At 52.5% G+C, this 11,975-nt stretch overlaps 1 protein-coding gene across 1 annotated transcript in view; it reads right to left on the reverse strand.

Annotated features, from left to right (window-relative positions):
* The window catches only part of BEND3 (BEN domain containing 3), a 50,306-nt gene extending 39,588 nt beyond the window's left edge, over positions 1-10,718 (reverse strand). The window contains exon 1 of the mRNA XM_031012601.3: positions 10,644-10,718. The gene's annotated coding sequence lies outside the window, so the exon portion shown is untranslated. The remainder of the gene's footprint in view (positions 1-10,643) is intronic.
* Positions 10,719-11,975: the final 1,257 nt, after the last annotated feature.

The raw sequence follows: 11,975 nt of genomic DNA on the forward strand, positions 1-11,975 counted from the left end.
ATTAGCTGGGCATGGTGGCGCACGCCTGTAATCCCAGCTACTCAGGAGGCTGAGGCAGGAGAATCGCTTGAATCCGGGAGGCGGAGGTTGTGAGGAGCCGAGATCGCGCCATTCAACGCCAGGCTGGGCAACAAGAGCGAAACTCCGTCTCAAAAAAAAAAAAAAAGAAAGAAAGAAAGAAAGAAAAAACAAAGAAAAAAGAGAAGGCCGGGCGTGGTGGCTCACACCTGTAACCCCAGCACTTTGGAGGCGGGCGGATCACGAGGTCAGGAGATGGAGACCATCCTGGCTAACACGGTGAAACCCCATCTCTACTAAAAAAAATACAAAAAAAAATTAGCCAGGCGTGGTGGCGGGCACCCGTAGTCCCAGCTACTCGGGAGGCTGAGGCAGGAGAATGGCATGAACCCAGGAGGCAGAGCCTGCAGTGAGCCGAGATCGTGCCACTGCACTCCAGCCTGGGCAACAGAGCAAGACTCCGTCTCAAAAAAGAAAGAAAAAAGAAAAAGAGAGAAGCCCTTGACCAAGCCAAGGGAAAGTTTAAACAAAAGAAGGAGATGTGTGTCTGTGAGACCCATGAAGCTTGCAGCTGCCTGGAGTTAAAATGCCACAGGTTTCAAAGACATGAGAGAGCAACTCCCAAACAAGACCAATCTCCGGTGGTTAATTTAATAAGTGAAAATGCTCCTGTGTTTTTCTTAAACAAATAGCCTAGGAAGCCCCAGGCAAAATGACTGTCATTGGTACAGAAAGGTTTTAAATGTTGCAGAGCTCGCAGGAATATATATAATTTTATTTAAATGCCTACTAGTCTCTATCCTTCTGCACAGAGAGAGATAGGCAGTGTTCAATCTTCCATTCAGGGCATGTGGGTGAGGAAAGATTAGAAGGTCATCAGAAAAGCCTTCAGTTTACAAAAAGCACAAAAAGGAGGATAATCCCAAATGTTCAGAAATAACAAGATGCTTTAGCCACTCAAATATCAAATTACAATGGATAAGTTGTTTAAATTGGCTACATAAATCCAGTAACTTGCAGGGCTTAGGGCTACTTCTATGCTTCACGCTGGAATCCAGAATACCAGCATGTACCTGGCTTGAGTGGAAGGGACACTGAGGAGGAAGAAAGGCTGTGAAGAAAGGCAAGGAAAAGGCAGAGAAGTGAGAACCATCCACTGCTGCTTAGGAAGAACCACATCACAAAGAGATAGGCTGGAAAGAGTTACACATTACAGGACACTTCATCTTTTTAGAGTTCATTTTAAGAGGGAAGATACATAATGTGGCTTTTCCCCATTTTTTACCAGGTAATATAGTCATGCCTTAGTATCCTCAGGGGGTTGGTTCCAAGACTCCCAGTGACACCCAAATCCACAGATGTTCAAGTCCCTGATAAAAAATAGCATCATATTTGCATGTAACCTGTGTACATCCTCCTGTATACTTTAAATCATCTCCAGATTACTTATAATAATACAATGTAAGTGGTATATAAATAGTGGTTATAGTGTATAGTTTCTTCGTGGTGTAATTTTTTACTGGTTTTTCTTTTGGATTTTTTTTTTTTTTTTTTAAGATGGGTTCTGTCACCCAGGCTGCAGTGCAGTGGTATGATTGTGTCTTACTGCAGCCTTAACCTCCTGGACTCAAGCCATCCTCCCACCTCAGCCTCCCAAGCAGCTGGGACCACAGGCATGCGCCACCACACACAGCTAGTTTTTTATTTTGTAGAGACGGGCCTCCCTACGTTGCCCCAGCTGGTCTCAAACTCTGGGGCTCAAGCAATCCACCCACCTCGACCTCCCAAAGTGCTGGGATTAGAGGCATGAGCCACTGTGTCCAGCTCCAGCTTCTGGAATATTTTCTACCTGCAGTTGGATGAACCTGCAGATGTGGCGGGGCCGACTGTACATGCACACAGAACAAAAATCAGCAAGCACGAAAGGATATTTGGTTTAAAAGTCCACTGTCGGCTGGGCGCAGTGGCTCACACCCGTAATCCCAGCATTTTGGGAGGCCAAGCCAGGTGGATCACGAGGTCAAGAGATGGAGCCCATCCTGGCCAACGTGGTGAAACCCCGTCTCTACTAAAAATACAAAAATTAGCTGGGCGTGGAGGCACCCACCTGTAGTCCCAGCTACTCGTGAGGCTGAGGCAGGAGAATCGCTTGAACCTGGGAGACAGAGGTTGCAGTGAGCCGAGATCACGCCACTGCACTCCAGTCTGGGAGACAGAGAAAGACTCTGTCTCAAAAAAGAAAAAAAAAAAAAAAGAACTGGGATGGGAGATGACATGGTCTTCTAAGCAGGGGGCAGTTGATCAGGATCACTGGCCTTTTCCCTGTCCAGCCCATAGATTTGCAAAAGGACATTCTCTAGTGAACCCATAGGCAGCTGGGAGTGGCCCGGGGTACCTTTCTATCAAGTTCTTTGAATAGTCAGTTGCTGTGGAGAGAGCAGACAGACCAGGTCTTTTGGGACAGCAGCATGAGCCTAATCAGAGCTGCCAGAGGCCTGTGGGCCGGGGAGTCACACAGGACAAGCGGCAGGCACAGAAATGGGAAGTACTTGGGCTTCCTGCAACCTGGAGGTTCAAATTCCAGCCAGCTGACTCCGGATTTTACCCTGCTAGATCAGAGATGTCCTCGCCACTGGGCTGAGGTGCCAGTCCAGGAAGACCTGGCCCCAGCAGCCCTGACCTCATGCCACTCAGGGGCAAATCCCCCTTACCCCTAAGAGCTGTTTCCAGATGTAAACTGAAGCAAACTCTCACTACCAGAAGATTCCCTTGAGAATGTGGGCCCCAGAACAGGAATGTGATTGGAACCTGAAACAATAGGGATGGTGGCTGTGTGGCCCCTGCCACACACAAAAGGTAAAGTGGAGAGAATATGCTCAGTCATTAACAAAACAAACTCAAGGATTTTAAAAATTTAACCAAGACCTAAACCTTACTTCAATCTTTTCACAATTGCCATATGTCTGATTTGATTTCAAGGAACTTCTCTGCTACAGGTGACATTGACTTCTAAAAATTAAACCTAGAAGAGGGGGACAGTAGTTAGTATTCATGTGGCACAGGCTTCATGTTCTAAGTGTTACATATGTCAACCCACACAGTCCCCACAAGCACTGCTTCTTGTGCAGATAGGGGACGGGGCGGGGGTGGGGGTGATTTGTCCTGCCCAAGGGATGCAGCTGAGACCAGGGAGTAGGAAGGACTTCAGGAGACTCCCGGCATGAGAGCTTCATTCCAGCCTTCCAAGGAAGCTGGGACTGAGGAATGGGCCATGACCTCCCAGCTTTCTTTCCCTCTTCCTGCTAAGCTGTGAGCTGGGTGCAGGTGCATGAGCAAGTCAACAAGCCAGATGGGCCAGTCTGTGACCAAGGCAGGAATTAGTGCAGGTGACCCTCCAAAAAATGGAATTCTTTACTAAACTTTGGAGTCAGATGGAACTGCATGAAACCCTGGCTTTTAATCCAGTTTTTTCATTTTTTTTTTTCCCCAGAGATGGGGGTCTTGCTCTGTTACCCAGGCAGAGTGCAGTAGTATGATCAGAGCTCACTGTAGCCTTGAACTCCTGGGCTCAGATGATTCTCCCATCTCAGCCTGTGAGTAGCTAGGACTATAGGTGTACGCCACCACACCCAGCTAATTTTTTATTTTTTGTAGAGACAGGGTCTCCAGGTGTTGCCCAAAATGGTCTCAAACTCCGGGCTTCCAGCAACCCTCCTGCCTCAGCCTCCCAAAGTGCTGGGATTTCAGATGCAAGCCACCTCACCTGACCCTTAACCCAGCCCAGTTTTCAAAGAGGGCTTTTTTTTGGGGGGGGGGGACGGAGTCTCGCTCTGTCGCCCAGACTGGAGTGCAGTGGCACAATTTCGGCTCACTGCAACCTCTGCCTCCCGGGTTCAAGTGATTCTCCTGCCTCAGCCTCCCAAGTATCTGGGATTACAGGCATGCACCACCACATCCAGCTAATTTTTGTATTTTTAGTAGAGACAGAGTTTCACCATGTTGGCCCAGCTGGTCTGGAACTCCTGACCTCAGCTGATCCACCCGCCTCGGCCTCCCAAAGTGCTGAGATTACAGGTATGAGCCACTGCGCCCAGCCCAAAAAGGTTTTTAACCGAGTTAAAATATTTAGCATCTAACACCAGGCCAGCTGTTTACCTACCCATCCAAGCTGTATTCTGTAATAGGAGCTGGACACATCTACCTCACCTCAAAAAGTTTTTGCGAAAACTACAAAGGAGAAAGTGTCTGACACATAGCACTCAATGTTACCTATTATAAAGCTTCTTTTTTTTTTTTTTTTAAGGAAAAGATGTTTCAAGTGCATTTTATTTTTTTATTTTTTTGAGACAAAGTCTCATTCTGTCGCCCAGGCTGGAGTGCAGTGGCACGATCTTGGCTCACTGCAACCTTTGCCTCCTGGGTTCAAGCGATTCTCCTGCCTCAGCCTCCCAAGCAGCTGGGATTACAGGTGGGCACCACCATGCCCGATTAATTTCTGTATTTTCAGTAGAGACGGGGTTTTACCATGTTGGCCAGGATGGCCTTGAACTCCTGGCTTCAAAGTTCCACCTGCCTTGGCCTCCCAGAGTTCTGGGATTACAGGTGTGAGCCATCCCGCCCAGCCTAAAGTACATTTTAATAGTGAATTTTTAAGAACTGCAAATTAAATAAAATGGCTTAAAAGATTAAAAAGGTTTAGTAACTTTTCTTTCCAGTGAAACATAGAAACTGGAGGGAGGGGGATGAAACCAAATAAAATGCTCTCCCTGAGGACAGGAGGAATGTTCCCATGCCATCCACTCTGGTGCCGCAGGTCTCTGGGTTCACAGGACCGGCTGGGAGCCTCAAGGGTCTCAGGACCCAGCCCCCTTGGCAGTGGCATCCTGCCCAAGGGACTTGCAGGACATGTTTGCAATTTGTTTTTATTTTTAGGCACATCTGCAAATGCAGTTTGAAAAATACCAGTCCTCACAAAACCAGGGCAATTTTCCCCAGAGTTTTTCTAAAGCTGTAATTGTAGCTGCCTTCCTTATTCAGTCAGAGCACAACCTCCTCTTCCGCATGCAGCCAAGCACAGCCGCACAACCCTGCCCGCGCGCCTGTGATTTGGTGTCTTAATCTTTGGTCACTTGCGTCTTCTGAGTCTTGAGTAAATGTGCCATCTTCCTCAGCTAAGAAGTTCCACTTACGTTCTCCCCAACCTCGTGGAGGGCTACCTCCTCACATGGCTCACAGGAGACTCTGCGTATTAACCTTGGCATGCAGAAGCTGAGGCTCAAGGTGGAAGGAGGGACCACACATTCCAGCATCCAGCCATGTGACTGACAGCACAACGGTGACTAATTTTCCTAGGAGGTATAAGCTGAGTTTCTGCTGCACTTCCCATTTTATCAAGTGTTTTATTTTGTGACCACACAAGCTAATTAGGGTTCGGGGCAGTTGGGTGTATACTGCACCCCCAATCCTAAGCAAGCCTCAGTCCTTCGCTCTGCTAGCTCCATGCTCAAACCAAAACAGCCCCTGACATACAAGAAAAGGCCAGTAAATGACTTATTCAATTGAGCAATCAATGCCCTGATACTGATGCAACTGTGTTTCACTAGTCAGAAATAACTGAAAATCAGACAAGAGGAGAGGTGGCCATAGGTAGAAAAAAAATTAAGAGGGCTGATTGATTGATTGATTTGAGATGGAGTCTCGCTCTGTTGCCCAGGATGGAGTGCAGTGGTGCGACCTCGGCTCTCTGCAACTCGGCATCCCGCGTTCAAGCAATTCTCCTGTCTCAGCCTCCCGAGTAGCTAGGACAACAGTCATGTGCCACCACACCTGGCTAATTTTTGTATTTTTCACTAGAGATGGGGTTTCGCCATGTTGGCCAGGCTGGTCTCGAACTCCTGGCCTCAAGAGATCCACCCACCTCAGCCTCCCAAGGTGCTGGGATTACAGGTATGAGCCACCACATCCAGCCAAGAGGGCTGACTTTAAATACACGTTTCAACTTGGATTAAAAATTGGTGGGGGCGGGGGGCGGTCTGGGCGTGGTGGCTCATGCCTGTAATCCCATCACTTTGGGAGGCCGAGGTGGGCAGATCACCTGAGGTTGAGAGACCAGCCTGGCCAACATGACAAAATCCCGTCTCTACTAAAAATACAAAAATTAGCTGGGTATGGTGGCACGGGCCTGTAATCCCAGCTATTTAGGAGGCTGAGGCAAGAGAATCCTTGAACCTGGGAGATGGAGGGTCCAGTGAGCTGAGATAGTGCCGTTGCACTCCAGCCTGGGTGACAGAGCAAGACTCTGTCTCAAAAAAAAAAAAAAAAAAAAAAAAAAATCGAGGTGGGGCAGGCATAGTGGCTCACACCTGTAATCTCAGCCAAAGACAGGTGCAACACTTGACTCCAGGAGTTTGAGACCAGCCTGGGCAATACAGTGAATCCCCATCTCTATAAAAAATACAAAAAAATTGCCGGCACAGTGGCTCACGCCTGTAGCCCCAGCACTTTGGGAGGCTGAGGCAGACGGATCACTTGCAGTCAGGAGTTCGAGACCAGCCCGGCAAACATGGAGAAACCGCGTCTCTACTAAAAATACAAAAATTAGCCAGGCGTAGTGGCGGACACCTGAAATCCCAGCTACTCAGGAGGCTGAGGCAGGAGAATTGCTTGAACCTGGGAGGCGGTGGTTGCAGTGAGCCGGGATCATGCCATTGCACTCCAGCCTGGGCAACAAGGGCAAAACTCCGTCTCAAAAAAATCAGCCAGGCATGGTGGCACAGGCCTGTAGTTCCAGCCACCTGGGAGGCTGAAGTGGGAGGATCGTTTGAGCCCAAGAGGTTGAAGCTGCAGTGAGCTGTGATCGTGCCACTGCACTCCATCCTGGGTGACAGAGTGAGACCCTGACTCAAAAAAAAAAAAAAAAAAGGAAGCTGGGCACAGTGGTGTGCACCCATAGTCCCAGCTACTCAAGAGGCTCAGGCGGAAGCATTGCTTGAGCCTAGGAGTTCAAGATCAACCTGGTCAACATAGCCAGACTCTGTCTTACAAAAACTGGAGGGAGAGCATGGTATCAGGTGACCTGCTGAGAAAATTTCAGCTCTAAAACAATAGTTTGTAAAAGTGGTTTTCATACAAAATTCACAGACTAACATGCCAAGCATTCACTGCCACTCTTAAAACGGCCCCTCTCATGTTTAACACTCTGAGGGCTGATACTGGCATGGAGAGCTCTTAGTTTGGCATGTGTGGGGAACTTGTGGCAGCTAATCCCAGAAACCACAAGAGCTCTGGGTTGAAACAATGATGTTGCAAGAAATACTGATGTATCAGAAGCAGAAGAAGAGATCAAATTTGGAGAAGGAAAGAGACTGTCAGAGCAAGGTGATACAAAGCACCAAAAAAATCAGTTTTTAGCACATTTTTTTGTGTGTGACTTTATTTCTTTTTCTTTTTGAGACAGAGTCTTGCTCTGTCACCCAGGCTGGAGTGCAGTGTGGCACGATCTTGGCTCACTGCAGCCTCCTCCTCCCAGGTTCAAGCGATTCTCCCGCTTCAGCCTCCCGAGTAGCTGGGATTACCCACCACCATACCTGGCTAATTTTTGTATTTTTAGTAGATATGAGGTTTCGCGATGTTGGTCAGGCTGGTCTGGAACTCCTGGCCTCAGGTGATCCACCCACCTCGGCCTCCCAAAGTGCTGGGACTACAGGTGTGAGCCACTGCACCCAGTCATTTAAGTTTCATTTTAAAAATTTATCCCGGTCAGGCAGTGGCTCACACCTGCAATCCCAGCACTTTGGGAGGCCGACACAAGTAGATCACTTGAGCTCAGGAGTTCGAGACCAGCCTGGCCAACATGGTGAAACCCCGTATCTACTAAAAATATAAAAAATTAGCCAGGTGAGGTGGTGCATACCTGTAGGCCCAGCTACTTGAGAGGCTGAGGTGGGAGGATCGCTTGAGCCCGGGAGTCAGTGGTTGCAATGGGCCTAGACTGTGCCACTGCACTCCAGGTTAGGTGAAAGAGAAAGACCCTGTCTCAAAAATTCCCAGAGTAAAATTGACTCTCTAGGAGTGTATCATTCTATGAAAGATAACACATGTAGGCTAGGTGTGGTGGCTCACGCCTGTAATCTCAGCACTTTGGGAGGCCGAGGCTGGCGAATGACCTGAGGTCAGGAGTTCGAGACCAGCCTGACCAACATGCAGAAATCCCCTCTCTACTAAAAATACAAAACTAGCCGGGCATGGTGGCGCGCGCCTATAATCCCAGTTACTTGGGAGGCTGAGGCAGGAGAATCACTTGAACCCAGGAGGCGGAGGTTGCGGTGAGCCGAGATCGCGCCATTGCAATCCAGCCTGGGCAACAAGAGCAAAACTCTGTCTCAAGAAAAAAAAAAAAAAAAAAGAAAGGCTGGGCGCGGTGGCTCACACCTGTAATCCCAACATTTTGGGAGGCCAAGGTGAGCGGATCATGAGGTCAGGAGATTGAGACCATCCTGGCTAACACGGTGAAAGCCCGTCTCTACTAAAAATACAAAAAATTAGCCGGGAGTGGTGGCACACGCCTGTAGTCCCAGCTACTCGGGAGGCTGTGGCAGGAAAATCCCTTGAACCTGGGAGGCGGAAGTTGCAGCGAAAAGAGATCACGCCACTGCACTACAGCCTGGTGATAGAGCGAGACTCTGTCTAAAAAAAAAAAAAAAAAAAAAGCACGGTGGCTCATGGCTGTGATCCCAACACTTTGGGAGGCCAGGCAGGCAGATCACCTGAGGTCCGGAAACCAGCCTGGGCAACATGGTGAAACTCCGTCTCTACTACAAATACAAACATTAGCAAGGCATGATGGCACATGGACTGTAATCCCAGCTACTCCGTGAGGCTGAGGCAAGAAAATCGCTTGAACCCGGGAGGCAGACGTTGCAGTGAGCAGAGATCAAGCCACTGCACTCCAGCCCGGGTGACAGAGCGAGACTCCGTCTCAAAAAAAAAAAAAAAAAAAAACTCATGTTCCATGACAGGAGGTTCATGTGACAGATTTCAAGGGCCACACAGACACCAGCTAACCCAGCAGCAGCAACTGGCTGCTCTGGCTCCATCTTTCCTCTAGAATCCAAGAGGCTCTCTCCATTCATTTAGGAAATACGCACTGAACGCCTACTAAGTTATGAGACACCGGGTTAGAGGCTGGGGATGTGAAACTGTGAGGGAGATAAAAAATCTTGCCCAAGTCCCAGTACCGAGGAAAGCTTGACAGGCCCTTGTATGGTAGTATAAAGCCAAAATCTAGGGATGAATGGTTTAAAAAAAAAAGAGAAAAACGGACTGCAAGGGTGGAAGTGGGGAGCGGGTAACAAGAGAAAGTCCTCCATCCCAGCCATTTATATACCTGGCTACCTGAAGGACTCACTTCCTTACCTCAGTTTCCTGCAACCGTAGCTTTCTGGCACTATGCCATGCTGCCCTGTGGCATGTTTACTATTTGTATTCAACCATTCAAAAGTTACTTTAAGGAGATGAACTGCACATTTCCAACTCTAGTGAGTAACCTTGTTCCTCCCGGCACTCTTGTCGAGTTAGCGTCTACGTGCAGAATCCTTCCAGAAAGACCCACCTGAGCAATCAATGAAACTTTTATCTCTGTAAAAACACCTTGTTTAAAATAGCTACATAGGGAGACGTAGGTAAACAAGCACACAAGGGCCTCCAAATCGGTGGTGCACAGCTCATGGATGAGGCAAGGGCAAAGCATGCGTGGGAAATCACGTTTATCATAGAGAGGGAAAGGAGCGGTCACGAGGAGCGGCGAGCGCCCCAGGCTTCAGCTTTGCGGCCGGCCGGCCAGGCCTCGCGCCAGCCCGGGTGCACACCCAAGGCGCCGGGCCCGCCTCCAGCTCCTGGGCAGCGGGAACCGCGAACCGCCGTGGAACGGCCGGGAAGGGAGCGCTGCGCCCCCTGGCGGCGGGGCCCATCCCTCTCCGCTCCCGGCCGCCGCCGCCGCGGGCCGGCCTCGCTCCATTTGCAGCCTCCGGAGGCTTCGTTCCTCCGAGCGGCGGCTCCCCCGGCCTCCCGCTCGCCGCCCGGCATCTCCCTCCAGTCCCCGCCCCCTGCTCCCGCTCCGACACCCCCTTCCACACGCCGAGCAGTGCCCCGCCAAAGCCCCGCCGAGCGCGAGCGCCAAGCCGCCGCGAGTACGGCAGAGCCTTCCGGCCGCCCCGGCCGCTCCATCGCGGCGCCCGGCGGGGGTGCGGGGCCGGCGCGCGGCGCGAGTGGGGCGGGCGGCGGCGGCGGCGCGGACGGTTCCACCGCGCGAACCCCCCGCCCCCGCGCGGCGCGCGTGCTCCCCAGAACGCCATGGAGCCGCCGCGTTCCGAGCGGGCACAAAGGGGCGCGCAGCACAATGGGCGCGGCGAGCCCGTGGGCGCCCGGCGCCCGCTCCGGTCGCTCGGCCCGCGCGGGGGTGGGCGCTACTACCGGCGGGCGCGCAAGGAGCAGCCCCCCTCCGCGTCCCCTCCCCTGCTCCCGCCCCCACCCCGGCATGGATGTTGCAGCCACTCTACCGGCCGCTCGCCCCGGAGCCGCCAACGCTGCCGCCGCCGCGCGGCCGGCTTGATCCGCCCCGCACTTACCTGGGACGCGAGTTCTGTACTTTGCCGGGCGGGCCCGCGCCGAGTTTGGGCGCCACGTGGGGGGGGGAGGGCGCGGGGCCGGGGAGTGGGGGCCGCGCGCGGAGGGCCTGGCCGGGGCGGCCCGGGGAGGCGCTGGGGGCGGCGGGCGGGCGAGCGCCGTGTATTTTCCCCTCTCTTTGTGTGTGTCCGTGCGCTGCGCTCTCGCGTGACGTGACGGGACTCCGTGTGTCATTTCCGCACAAGGACACAGGAGCCCCCGCTGCAGTGGAACCACAACCCCTCCGCCCCCACCCCCGGCCCGCCCCTCCCCCTCAGCGGGGCACACGCGGGACCGGCGGCGGCGGCGCTCGGGCGTGAACGGCCGCGGCGGGGAGCTCGGGCGCGCACTCCCGGGACCCAGGCGGCCCGGCGCGCTCGGCCGGCGCAGTGGCTCCACGTGGGCCCGCGCTGGCTGCCCGGGGCGGGGGCGGCGGCCGCGCACCCACGGCGCGCCGGGCAGGCGCCGCGAACAATGTCCCCTGTACCCCATGTGTCCTCCCACCGCGAGTTCGTCCTCGGAAACGTGGTTTCTCAGACCCGAGAGTTTGGCCCCAAACGGCTTTTTCTACTTTTTTGCCCCTTGCGGGACGGCGACTATGCGGAGCTTGTCCCGCCTCGCGCCCACGCCTCTCCCGAATTTTTGGCCTTTGGGCCGCAGCCCAGGCCCCCGGGGCCCGTCTTCCCGCGCCGCCACCGGCACAAAGACCTTGGGGCGCGAGGGCCCGGGTGGCTCCTGCGGCCCCGCGGGGCGGCATGGAGTCCGGCGGGACCCGGGAGAGCGACCCTGGCGCTGGGAAAAGCTGGCTCTGGCCACTCCCCCTGCACGGTGGCCGCCCTCTGTTGTGAGCCTCAGAGCTAAAATCTTGCCTGCTACTTGCAACCTGAAGTTCTGGGGTGTGAGGCTGCGGAGCGAGAGCTTCGGAAGCACCCGCGCTCACAGACACACACCCCACAAACACAAACCCACGGGCTGTCTGCGCCGAGCGCCTAAAATAGAAAAACACGAGTCACCAACTCAATAAAGGCTGATTCTGTCTACTCCTAACTCTTGGACTGTAGATTCCCAGTTGATAAATACGAAATCTACCCCTCGGGTATTTTCTCAAGTCTCAGTGGCTGGGTAGGGGGAGGGGGAGGTGCTGGGTGAGAGTCAGTGAAGCCCAATTCAACAGTTTAGCCACGTTTGTATTTTAGGCAAACAATGAGAATGTAAATTTAAGAAAAATCCTTTAATTTGCCGATCAAAGAAAGTATAAAAAGAAAAATGCAAATGATCCCATCTGCTGCTCACAG

Source organism: Gorilla gorilla, chromosome 5, assembly GCF_029281585.2.
Source record: "Gorilla gorilla gorilla isolate KB3781 chromosome 5, NHGRI_mGorGor1-v2.1_pri, whole genome shotgun sequence".
Lineage (NCBI taxonomy): Eukaryota > Metazoa > Chordata > Mammalia > Primates > Hominidae > Gorilla > Gorilla gorilla.